This window comes from Cervus elaphus, chromosome 22 (assembly GCF_910594005.1).
Source record: "Cervus elaphus chromosome 22, mCerEla1.1, whole genome shotgun sequence".
Lineage (NCBI taxonomy): Eukaryota > Metazoa > Chordata > Mammalia > Artiodactyla > Cervidae > Cervus > Cervus elaphus.
The window spans coordinates 31,433,447-31,460,248 of NC_057836.1; the positions used below are offsets into that span (position 1 = coordinate 31,433,447).

Below are 26,802 nucleotides of genomic sequence, written 5' to 3' on the forward strand. Positions count from 1 at the left end.
AACACCCAGGACTGATCTCCTTTAGGATGGACTGGTTGGATCTCCTTGCAGTCCAAGGGCCTCTCACGAGTCTTCTCCAACACCACAGCTCAAAAGCATCAATTCTTCTGTGCTCAGCCCTCTTTGTAGGCCAACTCTCACATCCATACATGACCACTTTGCTGAAACTCTTTGAGGAGTTCCAGTTTGCGGGGTGGGGGCGGCGGAGGGGGGGGGCATAAACAAACTGTCTCCTTGCATGGCTCTGAAATAAAACTTTCTCTGTTTCAAACTGCAACATTTGGGTTTGTTTGGACTCACTGTGTGTCAGGCACACAAACTCACTGTAGGTAACAAGATGGCATTTGGCAGATTTATTGAACATTTCATACTCAATTCCTGGTTAAGTTTGTTAATGATGTAGTTTCTGACGAACGGATGCTAAAGCTGTAAGGAAGGCTGTCCCTATACTTTAAGCCAGAGGTTGGCCACACTTCAAAAATTCTCAAAACCAAGGGGAAAGGAAATACGAAGGGCATGCACATTACAAAGGTTGTGGCCAGTGATTCTTAGTGATGGAGCAGAAAGTGGCAGATGCCACAGAGGAAGCTACACCCTGTATCATGGTGAGACTTTTGTCTTCTCCACTCACAAGGTGAAAGTACCACCAAAAGCTTCTTTTTCTTCAAATACAGGCAGCACATCTTCCTGTCGATGAGCCTTACCCTAGAGCCTGCCTGCCTGCCTGCATCCAAGTTTGGCTTAATGTTTCTTCTGTGACTGCTGGCAAGTTACCTAACATCAGTGTCTTAGCCTTTTCGTTTGTAATAATGGTACCCACCTTGTATAGTTGTAAGGATTAAATGAGTTATGTCTAGCTAGTACAAGATAAATGATTGGTAAGTTATTTTTAATCAACTCAGATTTTCTCAGCAGCACAGCCCAGAAATCTTGGGAGTAATGTTTGCGTGTCTCTCAATATCACCTAACGTGTAACTCTGCAAAAGCTCTTCTATATTCCTTTTCTTTCCACCCTCATAAGTAATTTTACAGTGCCTGGTTACTATTAGTCAGCTTCTGGTTCTTGTCTACCATCCCTCCTTCACTCGCAAACACTACTTATTCTTCTAAGACAAAAGTAATGGTATCACAGGTGTTCACAGTGCATCAAATAATGCTCATTAAATGTGTGTAGCAATTATCCCACAGTAAATCTTCATATAAACAAAGGCTAGCGCAAATCACTTCCCTATCAAAAAAAAAAAAAAGTACAATATATGTCTGCTCTTTATTCACAGGCGAAAATGTTTGAGATCTTCATTGAGACATTCAGGACCCGTCAATGTGCCGAAGTCCCTGCTCATCCTTTTCTCAAACCACATCATCTATACTCACACCCCAAATTTTCTCCACACCATTTTATTTACAGCTGCTGACCTCCAGTAGAGCCTGAATTTCTTGTCTCCCTATACTTTTGTTGAGGACTTCCCAGGTTGTCCAAATGGTAAAGAACCTGCCTGCCAATGCAATACAGGAGACATAAGAGACGTGGGTTTGATCCCTGGCTTGGGAAGATCCCCTGGAGAAGGAAATGGCAACCCATTCCAGTATTCTTGCCTGAAAAATCCCACGGACAGAGGAGCCTGGTGGGCTACAGTCTATGGAGTTGCAAAGAGTCAGACACGACTGAAGTGACTTAGCACACACGTTTGTTGCTGCTCCAGGGCCTCTTCCTCTCTCCTGCTCACAACTTCCCTACTCTATTATCTACCAAGCAAATTATTTTTCACTGTTAATATTTATGAAGCGTCTGCAGGTTTCTGCCCGGTAAGATCCCCTACAAATTCAAGGAAATACTCCAAAAACTAAAGCAGAAGAGAAAAACATAATTCATTTATGCTCAATGAGTCATGAGAATTAGGTACTAAAGCTCTGCACAGAGGCTTGTAAATATGTGTGGAATTGAATCAAATCACTTCTTCAATACTTCAGAGACTTTTAAACTTATTACTGTTGATGTTGTTATTCTGTTTGCTTTGAAATGGAAGTCTCTTGTTTTTCAAACAAGATTGTATGAAGAAAGACCCCATAAAAAGAAAAAGAAATAGGAAAACACATGAGAAGATGTTGTTCTGAGGTCAAGGTGGGCATCCTCCCCCACTGACCTCTTGTGTTAGCTGCTCAGTCGTGTCCGACTCTTCTCGATTCCAAGGACTATAGCCCACCAGGCTGCTCTGTCCATGGGATTCTCCGGGTAAGAAAACTGGAGTGGGTTGCCATTTCCTTCTCCAACTGACCTCTTGGTCTCTCTCAGTTTTGAAAGTAACACTGAGACACAGCAAGGAATTTGATACTGCAGAAAACTACTAACCTAATCAAACTCCTTTTTTCCCCCAGGAATGAAGAACCACAAACATCAAACACCTTTCAGCTAAGGGAATGTAGCAAGTATTTACTGAGTGACAACCAACCATAAACCAGTTACCATATGATGTGTTGGGGCAAAAACCCTGATCCCCAGTTCAATGTTTATTCCACTAAAATATGGTAGGAATTAAGACATCTGTTTTGTTTTCAACTATAAATAGTGCACAGTAACTCAGTAATGCAGCAGACTGCTAAACCGTTAATCCAATTTAACTGATTAAGCACTTGAACTAGCAAAACCAGATCAACTGCCTGCTAGTTAACTATTAATTATTCAATTAATTAAAAAAAACCAGTGTTGTCCCATATAGAACTATTTCCATTAAAAATGAAAAAGGAGGGGAAAATTGGGAGATTGGGGTTGACAAATACACATGCTGAGTCGCTGCAGTCCTGTTCTACTCTTTGCGACCCCATGGACTGTAGCCCACCAGACTCCTCTGTCCATGGGATTTCCCAGGCAAGAATACTGGAGTGGGGTTGCCATTTCCTAGTCCAGGGGATCTTCCCGACTCAGGGATCGAACCGGCATCTCCTGCAATGGCAGGTGGATTCTTTACTGCTGATCCGCCAGGGAAGCCCAGGACCAAGAATACTCATCTCTAATAAGCATGGCAGGGTGATTCTGACATACATGGGCCACCCTGAAGGAATCGGGGAGGATGAAATAAACAGAGGTAAGGATGTGAGTATGGAATTTAGAGGCTGTAAAATTTAGCTGATTGGAGGTTTGTGGGAGGGCAGGTCCTGGGAGATGACTAAGGGAGCAAAACTGGGAAAAGGGGTGCTCTGGAAACAACTTTTCCTTTTCTCTCACAAGTAAGGATGACAGATTTAAAAAAAAAATACAGTTAGGGGAGGTAGGAAGCTCAGAAGCCAGTTACTCTGGAAGAGAATATTCCCCGCTGATTTCCTCATTTGAAAAAATGTTTTTATTAATTTTTTATTAAAGTATAGTCGATTGGCAAAGTTTCATTACTTTTAGGTGTAGAGCAAACTGAATCAGTTATACATGTACATGTCTCCATCCTTTCTAAGATTCTTTCCCCATATAGGTTATCACAGAGTATCGAATAGAGTTCTCTGTGCTATGCAGTAGGTTCTTATTACATATCTGTTTTATACAGGAATGCATGCATGCTCAGTCCCGTCTGATTCTCTGTGACCCTTTGGATTGTAGTCCTGCTGGGCTCCTCTGTCCACGGGATTCTCCAGGCAAGAATACTGGAGTGGGTTGTCCCTCCTGCAGGGAATCATCCCAACCCACGGATCGTACTGGTGTCTGCCTGCATCTCTTGTATTGCAGGCGGATTCTTTATTAACTGAGCCACTTGGAAAGCCCTGAAATATACACACTGCTATATATAAAAGATGGCTCAATGGGTAAGAATCTGCCTGCAATGCAGGAGCTGCAGGAGGTGTGGGTTCAATCCCTGGGCTGGGAAAACCCCCTGAAGGATGGCATGGCAACTCACTCCAGTATTCTTGTCTGGGAAATCAGAATCACCCTGCCCTGCATAGTTGCGATGAGTATTCTTGGCCGGACACGACTGACTGACTGAACTGAACTGAACTGATATTTGGTCCTGGGCTTCCCTGGTGGATCACGGGTAAAGAATCCACCTGCCATTGCAGGAAATGCAGATTAGTCCCTGGTTCGGGAAGATCCCCTGGAATAGGAAATGGCAACCCCACTCCAGTATTCTTGCCTGGGAAATCCCATGGACAGAGGAGTCTGGTGGGCTACAGTTCATAGGATCGCAAAAGGGTCAGACACAACTACTAATCGACTGAACAACAATATTCTTGGTCCCACCTCAGCCCTCTTGAATCACTGAGTACAGCGTGAAAAACTGAAAGTGAAAGTCACTCAGGCGTGTCTGACTCTTTTCAAGGCCAGAATACTGGAGTGGGTACCCTTTCCCTTCTCCAGGGGATCTTCCCAATCCAAAGATCAAACCCAGGTCCTCCACATTGCAGGCGGATTGTTTACCAGCTGAGACACAAGGGAAGCTGCCGGGAGCCAGAACACGAGATCCCACACATGACAAGGTCATGAGGAGAAGACCTGACAAGCAAGGCAGATCAGGACCTCAGGGATTTCGAAAAGCTGCCCCGGTGCTCACCTTAAAGATGATCTCTGTCTCTCTGATGCTTGCTATATTAGACTACTCCCTAATTTCTGTGACACAGGAAGAAGGCCTTCCCCGATCTCTCTCCAAACACAATCAACCTAGAACTTTAATCAATATGTCCCCCGGACGGCGGTATCCTATAAGATTATCCAGGATGAAAGGAGTGTTTCAATTTAGACCCCTTTGCTGGCATTCTAGCCTGCTTGGCAAATGCATACTAATGCACATGCCTGCTCACAACACCTTAATCATACACAGCATAAAGAACCTGATCACATAAAGGCCCTAATAGCATGGAGCCCTTCGGGGGTGAGGAAGCCCTACTAGAGAACACAAAAATATTATTCTAAAAGTGGTTATAGTTAAAGATTTAGAAAAATAAGAGTTCAGAATTGTTAATTTTAACCAGGAATGCTAAACAGGGGCTGCCTCACCGGAGTTGCAGAGTCTGTGTGTGGTAAACCTTTTAAATAAATTTAACTGATAACTTCTGCAAAAGGACTGACCTTTGTGTTCAACAAAGAATAGATTACGGGAAACAGCTTTGCATTCACCTAGGTCATAAAATGTCAATAGGCCCCATGGCCAGAAGATAATGTACAAGACTCTCACAAAGAAGTTGCAGAAAACACCCTGGTTTCGTGAAGGATAAGCTGATGTAATATTAAACTATCTTCCCCTTAAAAATGTACTAACTTAGAATATAATAGCTACAGTAAAAAATAAAGATTTACCAGACTCTGCTGCACACCCCCAGTCTGGTCTCTCTCTCTGTCTCTCTCTGTCTCTCTCTCTCTCTCTCTCGCCGACACCATTCATCCTGAGGGTACCCCTGGATCCTGCCGAGGCTGGACCCCGGCAAGTGGCACCACGAACAGGGAACCCGAAGGTAATCCCCCCCCACCATTGTTCAGTCTTCGGGATGGCTAGGACCCCACTAGGGCGCCGCGGGCCCCCCTGCATAAAATAGGTAGGGTGAGGAAAATGGGTAGGCTTCAGGTTTCTTCTTTAGGACTCCACGAGGGCGCTACAGGCCTCCCTGCATAAGAAAGGTAGGGTAAGGAAGGTGGGTATGTTTAAGGTTCCTTCTTTTCTAAGATTAAGATACTCTCCTTTTTCTTCTTCTAATTAATAACAAAAATGGGTAACAGTGAGTTAAAGGAAAGACAGCTTTTTATTGGGGTTATATTGCAGCTATTAAATAAAAGAAGTACTAAAGTAAAAAAGGCTGGTGTTCAATCTTTTTTCACATTTGTACAGGAGCAATGTCCTTGTTTTCCAGAAGAGAGCAGTTCTCCTGGGTTCCCTTACCCTCCTGCTCTCCACCCGGGTGCCCTTTCCGATGAGATCTCTTGCTTTGTCAGCACATGTGTCCCCTCGGACAGTTCATTTATAACAGCCCAGTTACAGGCCCTGGAAGGGGTCCCTCTTCCTGCAACTGGTAGGGACTCTTCTTCGCTGAGACTGACATCCTGACCACTCGGGGTACTCAGGGGCCAGCTTGCCTGCCAATGGACCAGACCCAGCGGCCGCAACTGGGACCCTTTTGTCCCTGGTCTCCTCCTGATGCGGACAACTGACCAGAGTGCCCCGACTAGTAAAGAACAAGGGACTTTACTGACCTCTCTCCCCTTCCCTCTCTCTGTCCTCTCCTTAGCCCTTCCTATCCTTCCCGTTTTTCTAGTCCCCCGGTCCTGGACGCAGGAATCTGGTCGAAGGGCCTCAGCTCGCACTGAGGACTGGAGACTGATCACCTCCTCTTGGCAGAGAACTCAAATTCTGGTTTCTGGTAGGGGCCGAGTTCCAGTCCTCCCTTCTCTGGAAGCCCAGGGAAAAGTCCTGTAACGCCTGGGTGTCTGCAGGTGGCAGGAGATGTCTGTAAGGCCACCCCTTTTGCCCCCCTTTCCCGCCTCCTCCTCCTCCTCCTCCTTCTTTTCCTTTCCTCCTCTTAAAATCTTTGAGGACATCTAAAGTTCTGTGTCTCTATAGGAGGTTTTCTGAGAGACTGTATTCTGGTATTTAAGGGAGTGTCTGATAAGGACTGCTAGGTTTATATGTGTGTGTTTTAACTCTGTGTTCTGTGTTGTGATTTTTGATGGCCATTTTGCTTTTTGTTAGAACTTGATTTTCTTTCCCTGTGCCTTGAGACCAGGGCTCTCAGCAATCACTTATCTAGACCATCTTTAACTCCTGAGACTGAGGGAAAAGGGAAAAAAACCTTTAAAAATTTTTATTTATTTCAACTTCTTTATAAACTAGTAAATTTTATATTGTAATATCTAATTCATGACCAAACTTTAAAAATGAAGCTAGATCTTGTACTGTGTCTGTCTAAATATGTCTTGGTATGTCTTTGTCTCTGGGTAATATTTTTTAGGTTAATTTGTAAATAAGCTCTATTTAATTGGCTTAAAGAAAGGTAAGCGCTTACAAATCAAATAATTCTAAATTAAACAATAAATTCCAGGTTCAGGTGAACTGGGAAATATTCAGTATTAAATACCTGATATTAATGTTTGTTTGTTGACCTATCTAATATAGACATGTCTTAGAGTAATTAACATCAAGTAAAATATTTTCATTATGCCTAGGTTTATTATAAGTTAAATATTGTTATATTGTAATATCTGTTACAAGTTTGTCAGCAAGGAAAGTACATCAAGTAAAGAAACTTCAAAAAAAATGTAAATGAGATAGGAGCTTTTAGATAAACTATTAAAAATCATCATACTTTAGAAATGTCTCTCTAAAACAGTCCCTTTAGATTTTGGTAACCTGAATTTCTAGGGTTGTGCTAAATTAAGTGACTGATTTGTTGAATAGCTACATCATTCAAAAGAAAGATTCTGAAACATTCATTACTGAACACTAATTTCCCCTTACAGAGAAACTATAGATTTTGGACTATTAATGAGTAATGTTTGATGCCATCCTGAGATGTTCACTAAAATTTTTTTAGAAATTGTCACTGGTATTTATGTTCACCAATCTGTAGAATGATAATATAATATAAAAGTCAATTCTTGGTTGCTTAAGGAAAGTAAGATGTGTGTGTTCAGTAAAGAAGGTATGAGGAATGAAGTTACATTTTATGAAGGAAAAAAGAAGTAAGTCTGACTTATAGTTGGCTGTTCCAGGATGGGAGAACAAATGGGTACAGAAAGAGATAAAAAGGTTTTATAGAAACTAGACCCCAGGGAAAGAGTTTTGTGTATAAATAAAAGTTTTCTTGAGATGTTGAACTGCCTTTGATAATGGATTTTAAGTTTCTTTACCTCTGAAGTGATCTGTTCTATGTTTACCTTTAAAATATTTTTTTTTACTTTGGCTAAGTAAATATATTATTTCACAGTGATCTATATGATTCTACCTGACAGAGTACTATAAACCCTTTTGATATTTATTGACAAAACTGCCTAAATAGCTTGACTTCTAGCTGACTTTGGGATGCTTCAGAGGGCCCCTGAGACATCCCAAAGAGCTATTAAACTACCTGAGTTCATTTGACATGTTAAATTGCATGGGAAATATTGTTGGAGGAGTGATAAATCTTCTCAGGTTATATTGTATGGTTGATGTTACTTATATAGCTATCCTAGAAAATATGTGAAATTCATAAAAATCTGATATGTCCTGGTAAAATATTGTCAGTTATAATTTTAGTTATCATGTTAAAGTGTTACAAGTCACAGCAATGACCAGGCTACTTTGTTAATTACAATTTAATTAGATTTTAAACATGCCTTGTATGGTTTCACTCTCAAGCCTTTAAAAAAATACTGCTTGTTCCTCAAGATTTATAAAAAAGACTCTTCTAAGATTAACTGATAAATTTTGTCTGTTGCTATCTAGTAAATTGGTAACAGACTGAAATTTAGTCTACTCTATGTTAAGAGAACGAAGTTTTCTTAGAATGAATCTTTCAATAACAGATTATGAATTTCTTTGCCTTTAAGTGATTTATATTTGTTTTTAAAATCTTTTGTTACTTTAGTAAAGTAAATAAGTGCTATTTAAGATTATGGTACATGTAAAAGCTCATTTTGCTTCTACAAAAAATAACCTCTCACTGTTAGACTTGTGCTATCTTAATGTCCTTAAAACATGGCAACAGTCTACTCCTAAATCAAAAAATTAAAAATGGGTGAACGGTAGCTGAAAATCAAAGAGTCAGGGCTATGGAAAATCCAAGACGGCCGCTTGGCTTTTCCCAGCTCCCTGCAGAACTCTCCGGCAGAACACTCAGAAGCTCGCGACTGAGATCCATCTGGCTGTCTTAAAAAATAAAAAAGGGGGAGATGCTGGGAGCCGGAACACGAGATCCCACACATGACAAGGTCATGAGGAGAAGACCTGACAAGCAAGGCAGATCAGGACCTCAGGGATTTCGAAAAGCTGCCCCGGTGCTCACCTTAAAGATGATCCCTGTCTCTCTGATGCTTGCTATATTAGACTACTCCCTAATTTCTATGACACAGGAAGAAGGCCTTCCCCGATCTCTCTCCAAACAGAATCAACCTAGAACTTTAATCAATATGTCCCCCGGATGGTGGTATCCTATAAGATTATCCAGGATGAAAGGAGTGTTTCAATTTAGACCCCTTTGCTGGCATTCTAGCCTGCTTGGCAAATGCGTACTAACGCACATGACTGCTCACAACACCTTAATCATACACAGCATAAAGAATCTGATCACATAAAGGCTCTAATAGGCACAGAGCCCTTCGGGGGTGAGGAAGCCCTACTAGAGAACATAAAATATTATTCTAAAAGTGGTTATAGTTAAAGATTTAGAAAAATAAGAGTTCAGAATTGTTAATTTTAACCAGGAATGCTAAACAGGGGCTGCCTCACCAGAGTTGCAGAGTCTGTGTGTGGTAGACCTTTTAAATAAATTTAACTGATAACTTCTGCAAAAGGACTGACCTTTGTGTTCAACAAAGAATAGATTACGGGAAACAGCTTTGCATTCACCTAGGTCATAAAATGTCAATAGGCCCCATGGCCAGAAGATAATGTACAAGACTCTCACAAAGAAGTATGCAGAAAACACCCTGGTTTCGTGAAGGATAAGCTGATGTAATATTAAACTATCTTCCCCTTAAAAATGTACTAACTTAGAATATAAAAGCTATGGTAAAAAATAAAGATTTACCAGACTCTGCTGCACCCCCCGTCTGGTCCCTCTCTCTCTGTCTCTCTGTCTCTCTCTGTCTCTCCCTCTCTTTCTCTCGCAGACGCCGTTCATCCTGAGGGTACCCCTGGATCCTGCCGAGGCTGGACCCCGGCAGGAAGCCCATGAAAAGCTGAAGTTCTATAAAGTTCATGTGCACGATAAAGATTGCGAGTCTCCAGATTCTGCCAACTCTCAAATACAGGCTAAGGTCTTCCTTCCTTAAAACTTCCCCTGACCAATCTCATCTTCTGGGATCGTCATCCACAGTCCTTCCCACTGCCACCAAAAAACCTACAGAGCTGTCACTCCCTCGAACCAGACACTCTAGACACTAGGCATTTGGTATCAATTCCTGTCCTCCATTGTATGTATACAATCATCCTCCACAAATGGAGAATATGCCACCCAAGAGTATAAAGTATGTCTTATAACTCCTAACGTCCTCAGACATTATACAGTGATCACAGTAAGTACAATGAAAGCATCTACATACTTATTGTGGTCAGTATATATAGATGTTTTCATTTGATTGACTGATTTCAGTTCAGTTTAGTTGCTCAGTCGTGTCCGACTCTTTGCGACTCCATGGACTGCAGCAGGCCAGGCTTCCCTGTCCTTTACCAACTCCCAGAGCTTGCTCAAACCCATGTCCATTGACATGATTGATTTACCTACCCAGGAATGCCAAGAATATAAGGAAATGAAGCAAATCTGTTAACTTTCTCAGACCACTGGTATAAAGGTTAAGGATACGCAGCTGAGCTAAAAAGAGTCTAGCATAGAGAAGTTGCAAAATCCCACATCTACAGAATCCAGGTTGGAAGCACAAGCAGAATGGAAGGAAAACAATAGGGAGTGCTGAGGACTGGGGTAAACGGAGGACACCTGATCAAATAAAAAAGATCAGGAACTGATCCATACTCTGTTGATGGGCACTGGGACCCCGTGCTGCCAGATATACTGATGTTTTTTCTAAGGAAAACGAAAAATCCGTATTTTTATATGAAATCTAGTCTTTAATATTGATCGTATAGTTCATATGGCTTTTTTAAAAAAACAAAAACAGTAAAAGCCAAACAAAATATACTCGAGGGCCAGTTTTGGCTTGCTGGATGGCAATTTTTCCTCTAGAACCCAGGGAGGGCCTTAGCAGGTTTATATTTATTCAGAGTAGGACGCGAGAGGAGAAGGGCATGGCAACCCACTCCAGTATTCTTGCCTGGAGAATCCCATGGACAGAGGGTGGTGGTAGGCTACAGTCCCTGGGGTTGCAAAGAGTCAAAGACACGACTGAGCAACTCAGCATAGCACACAGCACAGGAAGCTAGAGACGAGAGTCAATCTTCAGTTATTCAGAAATACATAGGGAAATACATGTGTTAGAGAACCTTTAGCCAAAAACTGGGGAAGACTCTCTTCCCCTTTTCAGGCCCAGAAAAGAAACAGGTCCTTTCAGAAGGCAGTCTGTGAAGCATTCAGGACATGAATTGACAACAGATGGAAAGTTTTTTGAGAAGTCTCCCTAAGCCTTGCTTTAAAATAATATTGTCATATTCAGATATTACCCACTGTGATTTCTCAACTTTAGTGGCTGAAGCCTCTCATTCCAAACAGTTGTTTGTTTTCTAACCAAAATGGGATCATCTTATCCCTGCTATTGCAACATGCAAGCTTATTTAACAAGTGTGCATACCTTATTTAACAAGATATGATGGGCATTATTTTAATGCCAGGATATTATTTGACTGGATAGGTGGCTCATAATTTAACCAATTTCTTACTGTGAGTATTTTAGTGCTAGTGCTAAGTTGCTTCAGTCGTGTCCAACTCTTTTTGACTCCATGGATCATAGCTTGCCAGGCTCTTCTGTCCATGGGATTCTCCAGGCAAGAATACTGGAGTGGGTTGCCATTTCCTCCCGTTAGGGTTTTCCCAATCCAGGGATCGAACTGGAGTCTCTGGCGTCTCCTGCATTGGCATGTGGGTTGTTTACCACTAGGGCCACCTGGAAAGCCCCATGAGTATTTTAAGTGGTTCCTAATTTTTCACTTATGTCAAATAACGCTGCTATAAACATCTTCAGATTGCGGCAAATCCAGGAAGGTGCATGGGGAAGAACAGATGAATCCATTCTTCTTTCTCCTTTTGTATAAACAATCAAGTTGGCTTAATTTTATGTAAAGCATCGAGCAAGAGCCTCTTCAAGATTGCCTTCCAGAAAGATTGTCATCCCTAACCCATTCCACACAGAATTCCTCATGGACTGTCATTCCTAACCCATACACACAGAATTCCACATGAGGAATATATATATACTGACCTGGTACATATAACCTTGAGAACTTGATCAGTTATTTTAAAGTAAATCCTTACTATATGGAATCACTGGGTCAGATAACAAGCACATATTTAAGGCTTTTGATATACACCGTGAAATTTCTCACCAGAAAAAAACTGTACCAAGTTCACTGACACCAGTGTACCCTGCATTGAAAATAACTTGGGTCATATCAACAAAAGTTAGCAACTGAGCAAGTATTCGTTCACTTCCATAAGAAAAGCACAACGGAAATCTCCTTATATACTTACAGCTATCTCTCCCAGACATACTAAGGGAGAGACTTTATTGTGTTGTAATCATTCTGTGGCGGTTACTTAATCTGAAGAAAAGCAGTGCAGTTTAAATGGATATATTCACAGTTGCATCAGTGGGCCTAAATTCAAATCCAGACTCAGCTTGGAACCAGTTCCTAGCTGGGAGACCTGGATCACATTAACATCTCTCAGCCTTAATTTCTACATGTAAAATGGAGATGATAAAACCTTTACCAGATGAAACATTTAGCAAAACGCCTGGCACATGGTAAGTTCTCAGCCAACTACAGCTGTACAGTATATCTACACTTCACTGTGTGTGTGTTAAGTGTGTGTTAGTCACACAGTTGTGTCCGACTCTGAGACCCCATGGACTATAGCCCGCTAGACTCCTCTGTCCATGGAATTCTGCAGGCAAGAATACTGAAATGGGTTGCCATGCCTTCCTCCAGGAGATCTTCCTGACCCAGGGACTGAACCCAGTTTTCCCACATTGCAGGCAGACACTTTACCATCTAGGCACCAATTTAAAAAATATAATTAACTCACTCTTTCATAGATTTTATTTAACATATTTGATTTTCATGAATATTTATTAGACATTTTACTTAAAAGGTAACAGTTTCATAAATTTACTTTAAATTAGAAATAATACATTTATTTAAATAAATGTACCTATTGTTTCTAATTTAAAATAAGAACAGTGAATTATAACAAAAATATGTTCAACATTATTCTTCTCCTAAATAGAAGTATTGCAATTAAGGAACTTGTAGAGGAGTTATAAGCAGCTTATACTTTTTGCTTTATTTGCATATATGCTTGTTGTAGAGTCATAATTAGTAAATTGAAACATATTTGAAACTCCATTATGTCTCTTTTTTATTTGTTTGGCCATCTTCATTTGCATACACTCCTCACTTCTACCCTGTCTCTCCTGCATTTATGGCAGCCTTTCATGTGCTGTAGGATAGTTCCATGATGTCTTTCATTTCCCAGAGACACACAGAATTCTTTTTTCTTTTTTGCACTTACCAATAAGATTCTCAAGTAAATGAAGCTTTCACTGTTTTGTCAGCAGCAGCTTTGATGGACCATTTGGCTCACATAACCCTTAACTGACTTAGTGAGAAAAAATGTGCATTGACAGGGTGATTTTCAAGGCTAGAATGATTTCTTTTCAAGTGTACTAAACATAATGCCAACCCCACAGCAGCACTGGCAATAGAAAGTTCAAGGTTGGCCAATTTAACCCTCAGCACTTCTCAAACACATCCTAACTGAAGAAAACTTTGCAGACAGAAGAATAACATATACAGACTGCATATTTATACATGTAATGTAATACATCTATATTATTTGTCCATCATTCTCTAAGTGTCCAGGTCATGGAAAAGACTCAAAAGTCATGGAGGATGTAACACACAAAAAAATGACAAGAGTCAGAGCTTCTCCCACCAACTGTGTGGCCTTGAGATTTTTACTGAACCTCAGTCTCAGTTTTCTCTCCTATAAAATGAAAATAAAAGTACCTTCTGAGAGGTATTAAGAGAATTAGATGAGCTGATAATTTAAAAACCTGCCAAGCCTGGCACTTCAAGATTACTCAGTAAATATTAGCCATTACTAACCTTAATTAACCACTTCAGTTCAGTTCAGTCGCTCAGTCGTATCCAACTCTTTGTGACCCCATGGACTGCAGCACGCCAGGCTTCCCTGTCCATCACCAACTCCTGGAGCTTACTCAACTCATGTCCATTGAGTCGGTGATGCCATCCAACCATCTCATCCTCTGTCAACCCCTTCTCCTCCTGCCTTCAATCTTTCCCAGCATCAGGGTCTTTTCAAATGAGTCAGTTTTTCACATCAGGTGGCCAAAGTACTGGAGTTTCAGCTTCAGCATCAGTCCTTCCATTGAATATTCAGGACTGATTTCCTTTAGGATGGACTGGTCGTAACCAATAACTACATTGCTTTGATCTCCTCCCTGTTTTCCACTGTTTTTCCAGTGCCCACTTCCCCATATCTGCTCTGCCTATCCCCATAGCTTACACACTCCTGCCCTATTCAGCTTACAACTTCTCTCCACTATCTGCAAGCGTGATTCACCAAGATTCCAGTGGTTTTACAAACTAAAACATAACACCCGAGTTTCCTTCAGGCACTCTCTTTTTAAAGACATGACATTATCCATTACATTTTAGTGCCACTATTTTTTTTATTAATATGATAACAGTTTGCCTTTCCTGCCCCCAAGGTCTCCTAGTCCTCACTTAATCCACCTCACAGCTGACAAATCCTCACCATGATTTAATTTTCTGGACCTAAATCTTCATGTTCTAAACCTTTCCTTGCCTCTATTTGTTCCTTAAGGGAAAGGTCAGCAATGAAGGGATAAAATGCCTTAAGAACTTAATGCCTGTCATTGACTTTTAATTTTTGATCTGTTCTATCTTCTTCCTTCTGAATATTATAGAGCATTCTACTACTTTAGCTGCAAGGTCTTTCTCATGAAATGGGATTACAATCTGAAAAAGAAGTCTTAGAGGGTTACTTAATTGATGGCTTTTACTACTTCCCAGAAACGTCATGAAGTTTTCAAGTCAAAAGATGATTTTTCTAACTGCACACTCAACATACTAGTTTAGTGTCTATAATCTGGCTGAAATCTTTTTCCTTGTTAGAGTTCCAAGGGGCTAAAATATTATTACAGTCTCTGGCAAGACGTTGTTTTGGAGCTATATTGGTTTATATTGATTGGTTTGTTTCCTAAATATCTTGGCTCTGTAGTGCTACAAAGACTAAAAAATGTTTCCCTCCAGCAGCTGAGGCAAGATACCTTGAAAACAAGCAGGGAAGGAGTATGTTAATTGAAAAGATGGCGGTATTGTAAGAGCCGTCATTTCAAAATACAAATCCCACAAGTTTGTTTTGCAGGAAAATTGGTGCTAGGATATCTGATGGCTGGAAGATTGAAGAAGAGAGCATGATGACCTCAACATGGGGGCCTAGAGCCTGGGGATGCCAGCTCCAGGCAGGGAGGAGACCCAGGGGACACCTGCTCTTCTAGCCCCATCACTGCTCCTGCCCTTTAGTTCTGCTTGGGCAGAGGGCAGAGCCTGGCTGAGCTGACATCACTGACAGTGATTTTAAACCTTTGGAAAGAGGAGCAATTTCCTCATTTTGGTATCTTGCAAGATTGATTTCACTGCAACACCTGAGACCCCGTATTGATAAATAACCACCTAAGGGCAATAAAGTTGTAGCAACAATAGGGGTTCAATGTCTATTTGGGCTGTTCAACCCTCCTTGAGCATCACCACCAGGCTTCTCTTACAGGCTTCAGTCTCAGACAATCATTTAGGGGTTTCCCAAGTGACTGCATCCAATGTGGGGCTCTCCCCCTCTGCTCTGTGATAATGAACTCCAAGTTTCTTATATAAAAATATGTATGTGTGTGTGTATATGTGTGTGTATATGTCTGCACATATATATGCCGCACCTAGCTGGGAGGTCTACCAAGATTACAGTTGGTGATTTTACACAGTAAAACCAAGCTGTTTCATTCCTTCCACTAAAATTTACTGAACCTCTATTGTGTCCCAAGCTTCAGGGTAATAACTGAGATACTATAACAGAGAACAAACCTGAAATATACACAATAGCCCTTTCTCAAAGCTCTGCCTACCAGGCTTGACCTTTAAAGCTAAAAAACTTTCATTCATATAGAGATAAAAAGTTGAAGAACAGAGAATAACATTTGTCTTCCTGGATGTTTAAGGGATGTCCTAGAGAATAATGTTTGTATCTTGCATATTTACCTGACCTGCGGAGACAACCCAAGACAAAAGGATTCTGGCACCAACCAGACATTGCAAACCAATCCAAGTTTGCAACAACCAGACATACCTCTTCCCCTTTTAGTAGAGAAGCCTGAATCCAAATTTGGGTAAGATGGAGCTTTGGGACACTAGTCTGTCATCTTCTCCGTCTGGGGGTTTTCTGGATAAAGTCATGTTTCCTTGCCCAAACATCTCATCTCTCCACTGACTGGCCTGTCGTGTGGCAAGCAGTACAAGCTGGGACTCAGTAACAGTACCACAGAGTTCCCTATCCTCCCAAATTAAATACTGTCCCCGGGACAGTGAATACTATCTCAAATGAGAGACAGCCTTGAATCAAATACTTAAACAACTGAATCTGAAGTGATGAATGAGAGGCATCTGAAGGAAGGTACCTGGAGGAACTGATACTCAAACAGAATCCAAGGGATTAACATGAGTGAACCAGATAAGAGAACATAAGAGCCTTCCAGGGAAAGGGACAGACTGTCACAAAACTCTATAGAAAGAGAGCGCATAGCATTTATTAGGGGCCGAAAGCAAGCCAGAAAGGTGAAGAGTCAAGGGTGAGAGCGAACACCATGCAAACTGATGTTAGAGCCCCAGGCAGGGAAGAGTAGGCAGAGTCTTGTGGGCCTAAGAAGTCTGTCTTATCCTGAAATCAGTGGGATAGCTGATCAAGGATTTTAAACAATGGGATGACACAATCTGATCTGCATTCTAAAATAGCAACTCAGGCTGCAATTTGGAAACCAACTAGAGAGGAGGCCAGATTAGATAGAAGAAGGCCAATAAGGGACTACTATAAAATCCTGGGCAAGAGGCCACTGTCACCTAGAACAGGAGGGGAGAGGCAATGGTGGAAAATAAGGAAGAGAGATGTGATAGAGAAAGAAATGATCTTCACGAACATTCAAATGCCCTTCAGCTCTATCCAATAACAATCTCTCAAGAATAATATAGTTGAAAACTGGTTTAATAATAGCAAAACAAACTAAAATAAAATGCAGTAATCCCCTTATATACAAACCTTCAAGTTGCAAATTTCCAAAGATGTGAATGTGCGTTTCATCAATGTCAGGCATCAGTGAAATTGCAGTCTGCCTTCTGTCTCCTATTGCTGACGACCCTTCAGCTCTACCGTCGCTCACCTCCTCTCCCTCCTCCAGCCAGTAACTCTTCTTGCCCGTTCACTCGATGCCAGCCCCCATGCCAGTTGTTGGACTGTACTAATGCACTTTTCAAGGTACTGTACTATAAGACTAAAAATGCTTTTATTTTTGTATTTTTATGTATTATTTGGGTGAAAAGTATTATAAATCTGTTACAGTACTGTACTATATAGTCGAATGTTAGTTGGGTACCTAGGCTAACTTTGTTGGATTTAAAAAAAATTGGATTTATGAATGAGTCCTTGAAACAAAACTCATTCATATGTAGGGGACTTATTTTAACAACTACATGTCCAGCACCAAAACCGTGGCTTAACTTTAAAACTGTATGATCATGTTCGTCTCAAAACTAGAATGAAACCCTAAGTGATCTCGGACATGCCACATCCCACACAACGTGGATCATGTTAACACCCACTCCCTTTCCTTCTACCAGTATTGTGGGGTTCACAGGACTGATCCTGGGTCCTTCCAGCACAGGCAGCATCTTCTTCCAAAAGAATAAAGCTGCAGACATGTGGTTGCAAAGGCTCTGGAAGAACAACTCCCCCTTCTATCGTTAATTCAGCTTGTTTTCACTTACCATCTGCCCTGCTACGTGCCAGGCCCTGTCTAGATACTGCCCTCAGAAGCTTTCTGGTATGCAGAAAGCATGTGAACTAGCTATTCAGTAGCACAGTGACAGAGATATACACAAATTTGGGCAGGGCAGAGGAGGGGGAGAACAGATTTTTAATTGACATGGCAGGCAACAGAGATTTTGGAGAGGAAACTGGGAAGATTATACACATACGAAGATGCTTTAGCTGGATCTTGAAAGATAAAGAAGAACTTATCAGACAACGAAAGGAAGAATATGCTGGGCAGAGGGAATAAAAAAGCACAACTTTTGAGGGGAAATGCAAGTCACATGGTAATCACAGAGTACAGCTGATTCTTGAATGTAGGGGGAGGGGTGGTTAGGGAGCCCAATCCTCTGCACAGTTAAAAAAATTCTCATGTTAGCTTATAATCAGCCCTTCTTATACATGGTTCCTCTGTATTCATGGTTCTGAACCTGAGTTTCAACCCACAGGAGATGAAGTAGTACTTTAGCATTTACCATTGAAAAAAATTGGCATATAAGTGGTCCCATGCACTTCAAACCCGTGTTTGAGAATCAATTGTGTAAAGTAATAAGCAGCAGGGGAAAGAAGATGGATGGCTATTACCAAGCTGATACCATCTTATATCTTCCAAGAGTTCAGATATTGAAGGCCTGTGTGCCACTGAATGAAGTCTGACCTTTACCACCTTTATCTATAGGTGGTAATCAGGCAGGATTAACTTGTCCAAGACTGAGTGCTTGCAGTCTAAAAGGAAGTGGCCTCTGGTAAAAGCACCATTGAGGCCAGCAGTGGTCTGGCACTGAAGGCCCTCAATCCGGGCCAACAGCAAGGCAGGATCTCAGCCCTCCCCTCATGCCAGGGAAGAGGCCAACTCTTACCTATCCATGAGCCAATTGATAAATCCTTTTCTGGCAAGCTACGTCGTTCACCCATGGGTGCAAGGCTTGTCCTCTGGCTGCTAGTCATGACTACAGAGGGCTTTCCATCACCTGCAAACACTGAGCTGATAAACCAAGCCAAAGTCAAGCTCTGCTGTATCTTAGTACAAAAATACCACAGTTTTTGAATCACATGAGGGGAAGGGTTAGCACTCCTAATTAGATGATTACTATGCCAGCCTAGCTTAAGGGTCCCTCTCCTGGAGTCTAGAACATCTAGAATCTCATCATTTTTAATCATGAAAAGGCAGCAGAGTGTCTGCCAGCTGCTACTTGTCCTTCTCCATGAGTTTCCTGCTCTGACTCTGCTCCAGGAGGCTTAGCGAGTGTTCAGTCTGGCCACTTGCTTTTGTTTGCTTGCATGGCAAGCAGAGAGGAGCAGCCTAAGAGAAGTGACACAAATCATTTACATTTTGTAACCACAGCCACTGGCATCAGGGTGCAGGGCGTTGCAGGGAGGCAAGTTCGTTAGAGAGAAACTTGTCAGAAAGTTCTCGAATGAACCCATGTAACAGATGACAAACCCTGACCTACTGCAGTGGCAGAGAGGTCTTGAAAGAGGGAGTGGAGTCAAGAGAGATTTACAAAAGGAAATGGCACTGGAAATGTGGTTGGTACAGAGGATGGACTCAAACATAAGTACAACTCCAGTGATTGAGTGGGTTATCATTTCCTGCAACAGGGAATAAAGAGAAGCTGGTGGGGAAAGAGGGAGTTAAATTTTGAACATGTGGAAGGTAAGGAGCCTCTGGGACACTGAGACAGGACCCAAATAAGGGGAAAGAAAGGGTCTCTTTTAACTCACCACCATCTCCCCAGGAGTGAGTCCAGTCCCTAGTACACAACAGAAATAAATTGCTTAATAAATGCCTGTTGAACGAATGTGTCAGCTCTCTATTTTATACAGAATTACCCAAATTTTAGGAAAGCACAGTCTTGCTGGCACAGGGCATATTCATTTTGCTGGCAAGTTCAACACATGTGAAAGGGAATTTCTGGGGCAGCAAAGCCTTATTTAAAACTTTAACTCAACTCTGATTATATGTTGTTGGTTCTCAATTTGTACTAAATTTTATGGATCACATAGAAGTACTATATTTTTTATATAATCAACAAGGACCTACTGGAAAGCAAAGGAAACTATACTCAATTCTTTGTAATAAGGGAAAAGAATATGAAAAAAAATACATATGTATATACAGATGTATATATATGTACAACTGTGCTGTATATCAATAACTAACATGATACTGTAAATCAGCTATACTTCTTTAAAAAAAATGACACTTGAACAGGACCAACAGATATTTGTAAATAAACAAATACAAATAAAATTAAGATTAAAGTTTATTTTATTAAAAAAGAAATACTATATTTTTCCCTGGAGTCCATACATATCACTGGCCTTCACGTTTGAAGAATTCCAACAATCTCCATCTCATCTGGAAGCACCTGCCAACTGCAGTTACTTCATTTCTTAATGACCTTGTGTGTAACAGTCAACACCTATGTCAGGCTTTAACAAGAAAAAACAATTAGGAAATGTATATGTTTTATGGTTCCAGAATAACAATACTTTGTGAATGTGTTATCCTCTGAATAGTAGATAAGACCCCAAATTGTATTAGATTGGCCTAAAGGTACATTCGGGTTTTTCTGTAAGATGGTACGGAAAAACCCAAATGAAACTTTTGGCCAACTCATTAAGAGTCGACTGAACCCAAGGAAGAGGAAAATTTAAGCAAAATAGTCATATACTTATAAGGAACTGCTAGCCAGTGCATTAACAGCAGATCGCCCAGAGTAAAAATTCTCGAATGAATTTACTTTGCTATTGTCTTTCTGCTCAGCACCTTTTTATTTTCCTTAGCAAAGAGTTAAAAGTCTGAGTCTCAGAAGACAGGAAAAATGAAATGTATCAAGAAAAATTTTACGTATAATAGTTTTCAGAGTATAAAATGTTGGTTATCCTCAGGAAGCACTTCTGTTTCCATTACAGTCACCGAATCTTGATCCACACCCTATCCATCCTAAATTTCACCACACTTAGTCCTTCACCTAGCCCGCCAGTCTCCTCTGTCCATGGAATTCTCCAGGCAAGAATATTGGAGTGGGGAGCCATTCTTTTCTCCAAGGGATCTTCCCTACCTAGGAATCGAACTCGGGTCTCCTGCATTGGAGGCGGATTCTTTACCATCTGAGTCACCAGGGAAGTGCTGTATTTTTCAGACAAACTGCTAATGCATTGCCTTGGTTAACAATCTGCCCAGATTCTCTCCTTCACTGAGCATCTGTGTCCTCTGTACTGGCAGTCTCCACAGAGGTGACCCAGGAGAGGGTAAGAACTTAATATTTTGTCTAGAAAATTATTCTTTATGAAGCCTAATTCTCAGCCTGAACCCACACTCAGGCCACTGCAGACTTGGCCTGAGCCCTGGGAAATGTGGACCAGCCCTGGCTTCAGGGAAATGATCTGGGGAGGCAGCCACCCAAAGCTGTGGGAACCACCATCAAGTTACCCATGGTCTCTGACTCCGGCCTTGTGGTGTGACGCTGGTAACTTGGCCTCTGTCTTATTTTCAAAACACGGTCCCACGTTGCTCTTCCAGATTCCTGGTGCCCAGCTCAGACTCAGTTCTAGAAATGTGCCTCTGCCTTGTTCTCAAAAACTGTCCCGATTAGGCCAGGATTAGGGATGAAATCAACATCATTGCAGAGAAGGCAATGGCAACCCACTCCAGTACTCTTGCCTGGAAAATCCCATGGATGGAGGAGCCTGGTAGGCTGTAGTCTATGGGGTCACGAAGAGTCGGACACGACTGAGCAACTTCACTTTCACTTTTCACTTTCACTCATTAGAGAAGGAAATGGCAACCCACTCCAGTGTTCTTGCCCGGAGAATCCCAGGGACGGGGGAGGCTGGTGGGCTGCCATCTATGGGGTCACACACAGTCGGACATAACTGAAGCGACTTAGCAGCAGCAGCAACACCGTTGACTTCGAACACTCCTTGGAAGGACTGATGCTGAAGCTGAAGCTACAGTATTTTAGTCATTTGATGGGAACAGACTACTCATTGGAAAAGTCCCTGATGCTGGGAAAGACTGAGGGCAGAAGGAGAAGAGGGCATCAGAGGATGAGATGGCTGGATGGAATCCCTGATGCAATGGACATGAACTTGGGCAAACTTTGGGAGATGATGAGGAACAGGGAGACCTGGCGAGCTGGGGTCACAAAGTCCATGGGGTCGAAAAGACTCAAACATGACTGAGGAACTGGACAACAACAAGAGGGATGTATTTGAACCTGCAGCCATACGGACAGTGTTTCATGCCACCATTTTTTCAAATTCATCCACATTAGACTTGGTAAATCTCCACTTCCTGGACATGTGGCTCTTCTGGCAGCCAGGGAACTTGAACTTGGCGCTACAGAGGGCCTCAATCACATGCTCCTTGTCCTTCAGCTTGGTGGAGATGGACATTACGACTTGGCCAATGTGGACCCTGGCCACTGTACCCTAGGGCTTTCCAAGGTACCACACATACCTGTGTGGAGCCTATCAGCTCCAGCACAGGACAACATCTTATTGATACAGATGACATGATGGGGTGGAGCCACACCAGGATGTGAAAACCACCTTTGCCACAGCTTTTCACCATGTGCTTGCTCGACAAATAAAGGAAGCCCCCAGGGCTTCGAAGGAAAGCTACTCATGCTTACCTCACACCATGTGGCCGCAGAGAGGGAACTCATCCACCTCTGCCTTCTTCCACCCCAGGTCAAAGAAGTAGATCTTAGCATCTGAGACGCCTTGGCAAAAGGGAGACTTTCGGTATGGCTTTTTCTTACAATACCCATAATACGGTGTGGGGCAGCAGCTCATGGGACACCAGAAACTTTGGTGGTGTGGCAAAGGTAAAGAGCCAGCAATTCTCTACTTTTTGGAGCTGTGGAGCTTCTGGTGGCCAGGAAACTTGAACTTGGACCTGGAGAGGGCCTCAATCACATGCTCCTTGTTTTTGCAGCTTGGTGCGGAAGGCTATTATGACTTGGTCAAGTCCTAACAATCTCCATGCTGCAAACGTCCATCCTATCCCCCTGGGTCCCTGCCTGGATTAGAGAATCAGCTCCCAAGTCTCTAGAAGGATGGGACTCTGCCCTTCTCTGGTCTGTACCTCCCTGAAGCCACCAGTTGCCAAAACGTCTAGCCTAGTGGCTGGAAACTTGAAATCAGTGACAGTTGAATATGGCTCTCTGGATAGAGCCTCACACTAGTGGAACATCTTTTTTTTTTTTCTTGTTTAAATTGAAGTATAATTGATTTGCAATGTTGTGTTACTTTCAAGTGTACAACAAATTGATGTAGGTACACATATACATCTACTCTTTCTCAGATTCTTTTCATTACAGGTTATTACAAGATACTGAATATAGTTCCCTGTGCTATACAATAGGTCCTTGTTGTTTATCTCTTTATATGTAGAAGTGTGTATATGTTAATCCAAAACTCCTAATTTAACCTTCCCTCTCCTCCCTTTCCCTCTTGGTAACCATTCATTTGTTTCCTTTTTAATTTATTTTATTAAAGTATAGTTGATTTATAATATTAATCTCTACTGTGTAGCAAAGTGATTTGGTTATATATACATTCTTTTTCATATTTTTTGATTATGATTTATCACAGATATTGAATACATAGTTCCCTGTGCTATACAGTAGGACCTTGTTATGCATTCTCTATATAATAGTTTGCATCTGCTAATCCCAAACTCCCACTCTATCCCTTCACCACTCCCCCTCTGCCTTGGCAACCACAAGTCTGTTTTCTATGTCTGTGAGCCTGCTTCTGTTTTGTAGATAACTTCATTTGTGTCATCTTTTCGACTTCACATATAAGTGATATCAAAGGGTATTTGTCTTTCTTTTGCTTCTTATTATCTCCTGGTTACTGCCAACAGTTAACTAGATTGAGAATCTTAATCTACTTGGCTACTACTGGCTGGACCTCCTTTCAGTCTCCATAGCTAAATTCACTTCCCTATTCTATCCCCTCCCTACCCGTTCTTCACCTTGTCAGGCAAGTCTACCCTGAAGTTCTGACCTGCAGATAAGGTGTGTCAGGCCATGAAGGATGACAAGAACATTGCACCAGCTCCCAAGGGACCTAAAGACTGCAGGCCAATTAGCAGAATAGAGTAAATTGATTTGAACAGATACAAACATTAAGAAAATGTTCTCCATACTCATTCTGTATCTTTTTATTCCCTGACCAAATTAATTAAGTCAGAGAAAATTCAGTGTTGATATGCTCTAAGTTAATCAAATGTATCTTTATGCAGTTAAGAGATCCCTAATAGAGTTAAGAACTGCAAATGAGTACATCAAGAGCAAAAAAGAAACGGAGGCTTCCTGGTATGAAAACAAAAGCTCAAAATGAAATCAAAATCAGAAATGCCTCTCTACATCTGGACATTGGCCCGTAAGAAGGACCAAGATAAAGACACCAGCTGATGAAAAACAGATACCAGCTTTCTCTGCAGGAAAAACACCCTGTCATGTCAACCAAACCTAAGAAGAAAATGTTCTATGGAACATGCAAACCTCCTGAAAAGAGTTATCGCTCCCATCAGACCTTCGGATGAGATCTGACTCAGTGGTAACGTGCCATGCAGGCTTTTCAACTGTTTCCAGGAAGTTGTAAGTCTGAGCCATGATCAGTCTTTGCACTAAATTTTATCCACTGTCAAACATTTTAGAAAGGTCCACACCATAGCAAGATAGACCACTCATTACATTTCATTTTCATTTTATTTTCAACCATAGACAACCTATGATAATTTTATTAGAAAAGTGAAAGTGTTGCTCAATCATGTCCAACTCTTTGCAACTCCCTGGACTGTAGCCTGCCAGGTTCCTCTGTCCATAGGATTCTCCAGGCAAGAAGACTGGAGTGGGTTGCCATTTCCTCCTCCAGGTGATCTGCCCTACCCAGGGATCCAGTGCAGATCTCCTAGCATTGCAGGCAGAGTCTTTACCATCTGAGCCACCAGGGAAGCCCAGTTTTCATTAGAGAAAGATCTTAACTTGTAATTATTTTTAAGTTTGAAAGACAAACACATCCTTCAGTTTATCTTCAACTACTCTGTGGGGCAACTCACTTCTTTTTTTTTTCTTTTATATTTATTTTAAGTGGAGTATAATTGCTTTACAATGTTGTTAGTTTTTGCTGTACTACAATGTGAATCAGCTATATGTATTCATATCTCTCCTCTCTCTTGAGACCCCTGCCCCATCCCGCCCCTCTAGGTTATCACAGAGCACCAAGCCAAGCTCTCTGTGCTATATAGCAGGCTCCCACTAGCTATATCTTACAAATGGTAGTGTAGTGTATATACATCAGTTCTCATCTCCCAATGAGTCCCACCCTCTCCCCCCATAGCGTCCACAAGTCTGTTGTCTACTTCCGTGTCTCTATTCCTGTCCTGCAAATAGGTTCATCAGTACCATTTTCCCAGATTCCACATATATGTGGTGTTATTGTTTCGTCACTAAGTGATGTCTGACTTTTTTGCAACTCCATGGACTGTAGCCCATCAGGTTTCTCTGTCCATGGGATTTCCCAGGCAAGAATACTGGAATCTGTTGCCATTTTCTGCTCCAGGGGATCTTCTCAACCAAGGGATAAAACCCGCATTAACTGCATTGGCAGGCAGATTCTTTAGCTCTGAGCCACCCAGGGAAGCCCCAATAAACGTGCTATATTCTATATTTGTTTTTTCTCTTTCTGACTTACTTCACGCTAAATAACAGACTCTAGATTCACCCATAACTCACTTCTAATCTTGTGCCTTCCTCTCCTCTGAGGATAACAGACATGTGGAAATCCTGGGATGACCCACTCTCCTTATCTTCTCAGTTATAGAACAGTATGAGGAACAGTAGCTAACCCACTGTTTAGACACAGAATCTTAATTCACTAGAAATTAATAATGGTTCTCACATTGCATATTTCTCACATCACATTTCAGCATATCATCATTATTATCCAACTATAATGATACAAATGCCTGACTGCCTGAGTCTGAGGCATTCTCCATCATTCCTTTATATTTCCCTAAATCCCAGACTCAACAGATTTATCGCCTCACTACTCACCAGCATGGAAAACTGACCCCTTTTCTAGTGCTTCCACTCCCCCATTGGTTCCTCTATTACCAAAATTCCTAAGAAATGCTTACATGCCATAAATGCTTAAAAAGATAATAAAGTAACATTATTATATGTTTGCATTGTGCATTCATTACAAAGTACTTTTACATCCCTAATCTCCTTTTAACTTTGTTTCTCATAAGAACACTGAAATATGAACACCAGGTATTATCAATCCCAAATTGAAAATTCTAAAATTCAGTCTAAGAATAGTTACAACCACTAATGACTTGCCTGAGATGACAAATACCATCCTAGAAAGGCCAGGTCTAACACCCAGATCTTTAGATTCCATTCCCTACATATTTCTCTAATGCTGGCATTCAACCAATGATGACAGAATAAATGCCCTGAGGTAGTTAATGGCAGTGGAATCATGTTCTGGATTCCTATAATAAAGTATGAATGTACGAAGAATAAAGTGCTTCCCTCTGAGAACCTGGATTTCTCTATGACAGATGTGATGTGATTTATAAGGAACAAATATATTTGGTCATTCAGATGACCAAAATATGTTTCTGAAAGATATTTGGTCTTCATCCACAGTTCCTGCCTTATGGCTCCCCAAACCCTTGGAATTTCCTGAGTAATATGAGTGAAGGGAGCATCTTTTATAATATTTGGTCTCTTGTCCCCAGTTCCTGAAACTCCTTCAGAGCCATAAAGGTGAAATGGGTGTCTTGTTATTCACAACAAGCCCCTTCACACCACAACTGGG

The 26,802-nt window shown here is 41.5% G+C and overlaps 1 protein-coding gene and 1 pseudogene across 1 annotated transcript in view; both read right to left on the minus strand.

Annotated features, from left to right (window-relative positions):
- The window catches only part of ST8SIA1 (ST8 alpha-N-acetyl-neuraminide alpha-2,8-sialyltransferase 1), a 171,711-nt gene that overhangs the window by 82,130 nt on the left and 62,779 nt on the right, over positions 1 to 26,802 (minus strand). The window lies entirely within an intron of this gene.
- On the minus strand, positions 22,049 to 23,345 carry LOC122680183 (annotated as a pseudogene).